A 9,452-nucleotide genomic window follows, 5' to 3' on the forward strand; every position below is an offset into this window, starting at 1 on the left:
ATAAACGCTCTGAAATGGAGGGGGGGGGGCGAGACGGAGCTGAGGTTTAGACGAGGAGAGACAGCAGGGATTTGACATCGCTGTCATAGGAAGGAGGAAGACTGCGGGATTCTGGAGGATAGAACACAGGGCAGCTTAAGCTGTGAGATGAGAAATATGTGCTTAGAATGTTCTTGACGGAGCATTCTAATGCTGATGTACTAATCAGTACTGGCAGCTGGAAGCAACGGAGCTCTAGAACACTGACTTACAATTCTGGGAAAAAAACAAACAAACATTCCAAAAACCTACTCTTCAAAGGGATATAAACAGGAATGGTCAGGTTCTCTGGGAGGAGGAGGTTTACAGTTTTTTTTAAAAGCTGATGGGAAGGGGTGAGTTCCCAAGACTTAGAGGGATCACCTTTCCGAAGGGCCTACCCTCGCTCCGTATCCCTGTTTGTTTAATCTTTTGGCTCCTTTCTGACAGGGGTCAAGTCTGGGTCAGGGGTGCGCACAGGGGTGCCCCCCCCCTGCAGTGGTGGGTGACCTCCACACCCTCTCCTCTGCACTGCTGCTGGCTCAGAGAGGGAGTCTTTCGCAGACTGGGCACTCAGCTCTTTTGTTTGTGACTCCTGGCATCCTGAGCCAAGCTCAGTCCCTTTTGTTTCTGACATGATGCTGCTGCTGCTGCTGACTGGACTAAAAGACCACCTGGAAGAAAAAGGACAACTCTCTCTATCTCTTTCTCTCTGTCTCTATCTCTCGATCTCTGTCTCTCTATCGCTCTCTTTCTCTTGCTGTCTCTCTCACTGTTTCTATCTCCCTCTCCATGTCTGTCTGTCTCTCTCTTTCCCCTTCATTCCCTACCTTCATTTGTCCTGTTCCATCACCCTTTTATCTCTCTCTCTGTCTTTCTTTCACCCTCTCTCTCTCTCTCTCTCTCTCTCTACCTCTCTCCATGCAGTGCTTGCAGGTGTTCCTCTCTCCCATGGCCACACAACACTGCAGTCCTGTCCTGACCTCTGTGGTTCTTCCACATTTCTTAAATAAGCGAGCACTTAGGGGGAATTACATTAGGGGCCATAACGACGGTATGGAAATCAGAAAGGCAATTCGATTAGCAGCGGAGTAAACCCATAAGCTCCTTCCAGCACGTTCTTTTTATGTCCTGCCTAAAACAGCCCTGCTCTAACCTCCAACAAATCAAAGAACTACCCCCCCCCCCCCAGCACCCCCCAGCCGCCCCCCCCCCCCCCCCACCCTCGTCTGAATGTCAGGCACAGCTTCCTCCCCCAGAGGAGGACTGCGCTGTCCTCAAACCACACAGCTCGAGGACAACCTTGCACCTGTTTTAGGATTCCTGTCTTAGGATTCAGACACTCTGTCTTTGTCCAGGTGTTAATGATGAAGGAGGAAGTACGTTCTAGGTGAAGCGATTCTTCCACCTTAAATAGCCGTTATATTGACTTGATGGTCTAATTTTTTCAGCAAGGACACCATTACTCAACATATCCTAAAGGCTAAAGGCACCATGGACATTACATTACTGAGCGTATGTATAAATCGCCCTCACAAAGATAATTTTTTTTGTGTGCTAGGAAAAACACAGAAAAAAACCTTTCCCCAGCATTGATTGCCAAAACAATATGCACAGCACACATTTTCAGAAACTGAAATATTACACGCATCGGATCTAGACACTGCATAAACAGACTGAAGAATGAACCCAGAATGAACTGCTGATAACCTTGAGAGCTGAAGCTAATACAGACACCCCCAGTAGGGCTCAGTGTCACAGGAATCCTCCAAACATGTTGTTTTTCCCCACGAGAACATGGAGTGTGTCTACTGTACGTAAGAGGGAATCATCGCTACCAGCAAACCCGTTTCCCCCACTCTCCGTATCCCCTGCCAAACTCAACCTCGCCGTTGAGCGTGGTACTAGAAGCACGATGGCGTCCATTTGCTTTTGATTCAACCCAACTGATTTAACTGCCATTTTACTGCCATGTCTGAAGGAATTCAGCATCCCACCATACTGTACTACTGCTGGGTAATGGCTAACTTAATACCATCCTGTTCAGCAGCAGGTAACACACTGCAGTGTGGGGTTAAGCACCCCCCCCCATCTCCCGCCACCCCCACACCCCCCACCCCCCACCCCCCAGGTGGAGCGGGGGGGGTCACTCACCGGGCCGGCTGTAGGTGGCCAGGTTGCTGTCGCTGTTCCCGTTGCTGGCGGTGCAGCAGTTGATGCTGCAGTCGTTGTGATTGGAGCAGGCGTTGGGCCAGGTGTCGGCCAGCCACTGCTGATTGGTCGCCTCCCCGATGTTCAGCAGTCCCGGCCTGTCGGAGCAATGTGGCGCAGATACAGTCAAGCGGTGACACAGAGATTTCGGAACACGCGCCGAAACACAGCTGTGTGCTCAGCACAATGCCAACCAGTGTTCAGTCCCTAGAGATTAACCCCTGCACAAACACGGTGCTTATTTATTGTTACAAAGCACCTGGGGCTAATTTATTAGAAACGTAGTGCTTGACTGTATATACTTTCAGCCTTGAGAGACCTACTGGATTGTGCATATGCGTATAAAATATGCACCCACTGCCTCCAAGTTACTTCAATTATGTGGAGAAAACAGATAAATCTACACATTTCACACATTTGTTGCAAAAAAAGATTATCATTTGTCAAAAAGGTTTCTCAAGGTTTGTTTTTTCCCCCTCAATTACAGGTGAAGGACAACCCACCCTGCATATCCATATTTATTTTTGCTTTATTCAGACAGGTAGAAAACAGAAAGGGTAAGAGAGGGAGAAGGGAGCGCAGCTGAGATTCCGCCATGCTGGAGTCTGAACCCCTGCCTGCGCAGTTTAAATCTCATACAGCTCCAGAGTCGGGTACCCCGTGGACGAATACACACAAACACCGCTTACAGCAAACATACTTCTGCCTTCGCTAAATCCGGAATTGCATTTCAACTCATTCGCTGAAGATTATGTAAATACTATATAATTACGAATCACGTAATCAAACGCCTTACAAAAATAATACGTATATTAAATGTAATTAATTGTGCATTAAATGTAATGAATTCACCCTAAGACATATGTATTTGTCCACGCCGGAGGAAAATATCTTTCATACGATGCCAACGGCTCCTCCTGCTGCTGTTATGTGTGCAGACGGCTCTGCCTGAGGAAGGTTGAGGGCTTGCGAGAGCGTGTCAGGCTTCCGGAATGTTCCAGTAAACCCCCCCGCCCCCCACCCCCACGTGCACTCTACCCCCCCCCCGGCTGCCCAAATCTCCTCGTCTCCGGGCAGTGCAGTGCAGTGCATTGTGGGACTCGTGGATAAATAGATTTGTTTGCGCTTGACTCGCTCCCCGGGGCTGACGAACGACATTATGGCGGCCGGCCGAGCCCTTGGTGAGCGCTACAGCGTGAAGTTCGGCGGCCAGTACACCGCGCGCGGACCAGTAAAAAAAAAAAAAAACCGCTATGAATGCTGGGAAATGTTCGTCGGCGTCCGCCGGAGGGGGTCTCGCTTACTGGGCTCTGTAGTGCGTCCCTGCGTCCGAAAGCAGGGAGAAGGCTGAGAAAAGTGCACTTCAGGAGCGGACTCTGCTAAAACCACAGCAGATCAAATGGGGCAATAAATACTCTAAAATGACTTTTGTAGCACCGAGGGATGACTACCCTGACAATGACACACTGATGTTGTTTCGATAGAGCCGCGTATTTCAAAAACCTCTCGTAGGCTCAAAGTCAAGTACAGAAAAGCTGTGAGCCGATGTACGCTTAACAAGACTGACAAAAAAAAAAAACAAAGCTCCATTTCTCTCTCCGTCCCCTCCTTGCACCTCTTCTCCCTCCTTCCCCCCCTCTCTCTCTCTCTCTCTCTCATGTCCGACGTTCACAAGAAGCTGACTCCGCACTTCTGCTCCTTCACATCCTAACTGACAGATCTGAAATCTGAAGCCCTAAATATCTCTCTCTCTCACACACACACACTCACTCACACTCACACTCACACACACACACACACACACACACACACACACACACACACACACTCTCACTAAAGGGAATATTCTGAGTATCTGAAGCAGAGAAGAGGCACTGCTTGAGCATTGCCTCTCAGATTTCCCACAAAGCACCACACATTTCACAGAAAGCCTTCTCCACCCCCCCCCCCACCAAAGTCCAACCCCAGGGTCTATTTCTGCTGTTGGCACCAAAACACCGTCCTTCCAGCTCACTATTAAACAACCGCAGTCAAATGAATAACCCCAAAAAAAAGGCACCTGAAGTCAAAGTGCGATTTGTCTTCAGGAGATCAATAAACCTTCCAGCGCACAGACGGCCGCTGGGATTGGGCACGGCCCTGGGGTTCTCAGCGGGCAGGACACACACCCCGCCTTCGTGCCGAGGCGGGACGGTGCGGTGGGGACGTGAGGCGCGACCCTGACGTTCCCGCGTCGCAGTCGAATTCAGCGCGTCACTTTCGCAGGCGCAAACGCCAGAGCCAGTTTAGCACAAAGCGTTTCGGCACGAACCTGTTCGGTGAGCGTGCGCTGTTTTACGACACGAAGACCAGGATGCTGAAGGGTGCGCCGATGAATGTGCGTGTGCGTTTGTGTGTGGGTGTGTGTGTGTGTGCGCGTGTGTGTTTGTGTGTAGGTGTGTGGGCCTGCGTGTTTTGTGTGTGGGTGTGCGCATCTGCGCGTGTGTGTTTGTGTGTGGGTGTGTGCGCGTTTGTGTGTGGGTGTGTGCGCCTGTGTGTTTGTGTTCTGTGTGTGTGTCTGTGCCTGTGTGTTTAGTGTGTGGGTGTGTGCGCCTGTGCCAGTGTGTGGGTGTGTGCCAGTATGTGTGTGTTCGTGTTGCGTGCACCGGCAGGGGGGAAACATGACTTTCGGCTTTTCACGGACATATTTCTTTTGACTCAAGCACTGGACTGCACTCTCCTGAAACTCTGGCTATTCACCCACAGGTAGGACCGACACCGCCGCGAGCGTCAGCTCGCTCAGGGTGGGAAGGAGGCTTTCACAGACGGGCTGGTCTTTTGTCTCGGATTGTGTCCTTCCCCCCCTCCCATTTGACTGCGCCACAGCGGGGTCCAAAGGTAGGCAAAGCGCTCCCCCTGGTGTCCGCGTGAGGGAAGTGCACGGCCGCTCCCACTTCTGTTGTCTCTCGTTCCGTCTCGAGCGCTTGCTGGCTAGTCTCAGCTCCCTTTCTTTTCTCTCTTTCATCATCCCTCTATCTTTTCCCCCACTTCCTTCCACCGATGCGGTTGTGCGGTGTGTGAGCGTACACATCGGCCTGAAAAACTCTTAAGAGCAGACTGGGACTTCAACTTTTCAGTTTCAATTAAATTCTTTTCAAACGGGGGTTTCACTGATATTACAGCTTTGGTAGGTATAGCGTAACACAGTACATATACACAGAGAGAACAACATTAGAAGTGTAAACAACATTTAATTATATGTGTTGGCGCACGCATACACTCCACCCACAGACATGCATGGACACAACAAAAACATGATGAATCATAACACTGATTTTTATACATCTGATTTTCAACTGGTTGACAGGAAGTGCACATCTGTGTTAGTCTCTTGCAGCTAACAATTACTTAAATTTTATTTTCTTTGTACAGTAATGAAGATTTTTTGCAACAGCTTTTTTTTTCTGTGTAAAACTGTGGTCACTGAGTGTGAACTTCATATCAAAATACGCTAATTCAATACATCACACTAAATTAACGCACACAAGATGAAAAGTTTATCCGGAGATTTGAGTTCATTTGTTTTTCCAAACCAAGATCTGTTCTTTAAATTGGGTTTGCTTTGTTTCGATTATGAGGCTCAATGATTTCAGGGTGGCTATAATGAGCCTCCAAGCCATTTGCCCCAGGAGATCATGGTCCTGGTATAACTGGTTGCTCACCAGGATTTTGTATTTGAGCATTAGACCCACCTGCACTGGAACTTGGTTAAATAATAATTCCTCCCCACCTCAGCTATTGCATGGAGAGCCTTCTGGCACAAAATGGCTGCCATGTATCATCGAGATGAATGCTACACTATGGGGATGACTGATATGCGGTTAAACCTCCATTTTAAAGCACCGTGACACCTTGCAAAGCACTAAAATGCGTTATTATCACTTGCGATTATTACTACTACTTCTTATCTCTGGATTATTTTTTTTGTAATATGAATACGCAGAAGAAAAAGGCGAGGCTCGGCTTTGCAGACATCATATCATGTGATCCTGTGACAGGATTTTGTCCCAATTACTGAAGCTGGAGTGGGACAGAAGGCCGCAAGCCCATATTTCACTCTTTCATAATTATATGGGCATAATAATTGACTACAGACAATGATACAGGTTTTACAGTTGTTGCTGTTTTTGCGAATGTAGTGGGTGTTAAATGTTTCCAATGCACTCTGCACTGAATACCCTCAGCCTTTTCCTGAGGGGATATATTAGTTTATTTATAGACTCTCTCTCTCTCTCTCTCCCACACACACACACACGGACGCATAAGCACACAGAAAGTGTTAAAGGCACTGTTCTGTTTCATAACGTCTCCTTCCGAGAAATGAATATATATTTTATTTTAATTATTAAATCCCAAAATTAATTAACTATATATGCTTACACTACTTTAACAATAATAATAATAATAATTCTTCATATTTTCATTATTGCAGTAAGCAATTACAATCTGTTCAATATCATATAATGGAATATGCATCACGCTGGAATTTCATCTAACGTACTCAATTTAATCAAGTTGGCAGAGCTGAGCGAAGGATAAATTGATGTAATTTCTGTACGCAGAACAATTTCAATTTAAGTTCAGAACTGCAAAATCTGTGGAAAAATGCATGCTTCAGTAAACCGCACACAAACGCACTGAAATAATTACAAACCGTGCAGATATCGAGCATAGACACGGCTCGAAAAATGAAATATGAATATTGCACATGCCACACAATCACTGAGGTCACACACAGTACAGACAGAACAACAGACACACAATCGTTAGCAAGATTACACGGCAGCACAGACGGTACGGCACGCAGGATATCTCACCTCCCAGCACTGCTTACAGCCTCCCCCCCTCTCTGATAGGACACTGGAACAGAAGAGAGAGAGGCGTTTCAGTCATGTGACACACAGACAGACAGACATACACAGACAGATAGACACTCTGAGCACCCACACGGGCAGAGATAACATCACATTACTTATTATTATTTTTAACTTATTATTAATAATAATAATTATTATTATTTATTTGGCAGACGCTTTTGTCCAAAGCGACGTACAAAAGTGCATATCAAGGTCACTGGAACAACTACAAAACACAGTTTCGTTAAGGTACAATACTCATTTTGTACAGAGAGGTGATTGACAGCTACAGACAGAAGGCCAGGACACCCCCATCCCAGTGAGCTCCACCCCCACCCATCGACAGACTCCTCCACGGGCCTCGGCTAGGCTACACCACCCGGGTCAAAAACACACACACACACGGTCCGCATCACGCGCACGGTCATCAACGCCGTATCGGGTTCAAAGCCACACGCATGTAGGGCGACTTTTAAAAACAGGCGTGGGCAGCGCGCGTGTGTGTGTGTGTGTGTGTGTGTGTGTGTGTGTGCTGCGCTCAAATCAGCGTGTTAGCCCAGTGAGCCTAGCGTCGCTCAGACGTGTGTGGGGGTGGGGGTGGGGGTGGGCTGTCTGGGTGGGGGGGGTGGTCGGGGTGGGGGGGTGTGGGGGGGGGGGGGGAAGAGGCTTAGCGTCGCCGTGCGGGCGCTGCAGTCCTGTGGCACCGCTGACTGGCGATTGAAGCTGGGCTCAGAGGAAGTTGGGCCCTTTCAAGGCGCTTTTGAGCCGACGGCGTGCGGAGGGGAGATAAACCCGCACTTTAATTACAGTCCCTTTCAGGGAGAGGGGATTTAAAGCAACAGCAAGGTTTCCCGCTTTTACTCCCCAACAGGAAGTGGCAGCAGACCTGCTTCGCAGGTGCAAATCCCAAACGCAGAGTTTTCAACATAATAAATTAAAAAAAGGTTCAAAAATACAAATCCATGCTGAATCGAGCAGCACCTCTCCCCCCCCCACCACGATTCGCTGAAAATTTTAAAAAAATGCACAATGACATCCAAAGTCCAGCAGGCTCGGAGTCAAACAGTCACAGACGTGCCACAGGTGTGGGGGGAGAAAGAAGAGATTACACGTGTGCGCGCACGTGGGACAGCCAGGGGTGAAAGACGCCGCCCCCCAAAAAAAAAGGCACCTGACAGATAAGCTTCACCCGAACCTGCACCTGAAGTGCGTATAAAAACCCGGAGCTCAGCACAATGAGGGCATTAAACGCGATCCGGGGGCCCCCGAAGGCAAGGCCCCGAGACGCAAACAATAACCCCTCCTGGCTCAGGCACATCCTCAGCTGTGCGCAGAGAGAGGGGGGGGGGGGATTAAGTCCCTCTAACCACAGCGTTCCCACAGCTCGTCCCCGCCCGCCCCTGACGGCGAGCGCAGCTACGCGACAAGTGCTGACACGGGGCCCACAACACACCTGGGGGGGGGGGGGGGGGGGAGGGAGAGGGGGGAAGAGAGGGAGGAGGGGGGGAGAGAGGGAGAGAGAGATAGAGAGGGGGGGGGAGAGAGCCAGAGAGGGAGGTAGAGACAGAAAGCGACAGACAGACAGAGACAGACAAAAAGACAGAGAGAGTACGTGTTGTATGTGCGTATGTATTTGTATGTGCATGTCTGAGTATATATATCCGTATGTGTGCGTTTTGATATATATGTGTATATACATGAGTATGTGGAATTCTTTAAATTAACTTTCAATATATACTTGTTTATTGTTATTTATTATTTTTATGTATGTCTTTTTCAAAATTGTTTACAACAACTTTGGCAAAAGTACCATTTGCCATGCCAACAAAGTTCCATTTGAATACACTTGAAGAGAGAGAGTGAAAGAGAGAGTGTGTGAGAGACAGAGAGAGATAGAGATAGAGAGAGAGGGAGAGAGAGAGAGACTGAGAGAGAGAGAGAGAGACTGAGAGAGAGAGAGAGAGACTGAGAGAGAGAGAGAGAGCGCTGCTCTTTTCCCCCCTCCTCTCTCCCTGGAATGTGAGTGTCACTCCAGTTCACGGCCGCTGCACGGCTCCCTCTCCCCGGCTCCCTCTCCCCGGCCCAGACGCTCTAATTGGGACATGTGAGCTCTCGCGTGTCGGGCTCCTAAAACCCGACCCGAGGAGCGGTGGGGCTTTGATCCAGCCGCCGGGCGCTCCGGCGCCTCCTCAGCAGCGCGTCCCGCTCCCCTTCAAGAGTTTTAGGGCCCGTCGCCCCCGACGACTCGGGAGGAGGAACATCTCCTTTGATATTTCCTTAAATCTTCTGACCGGATTTTCTCTCTCTCTCTCCCTCTCCCTCCCTCTC

At 49.0% G+C, this 9,452-nt stretch overlaps 1 pseudogene; it reads right to left on the reverse strand.

The window, feature by feature from the left end:
* LOC118209170 overlaps window positions 1-9,452 on the reverse strand; it is a 35,603-nt pseudogene that overhangs the window by 14,650 nt on the left and 11,501 nt on the right.

This window comes from Anguilla anguilla, chromosome 12 (genome assembly GCF_013347855.1).
Source record: "Anguilla anguilla isolate fAngAng1 chromosome 12, fAngAng1.pri, whole genome shotgun sequence".
Taxonomy (NCBI): Eukaryota; Metazoa; Chordata; class Actinopteri; order Anguilliformes; family Anguillidae; genus Anguilla; species Anguilla anguilla.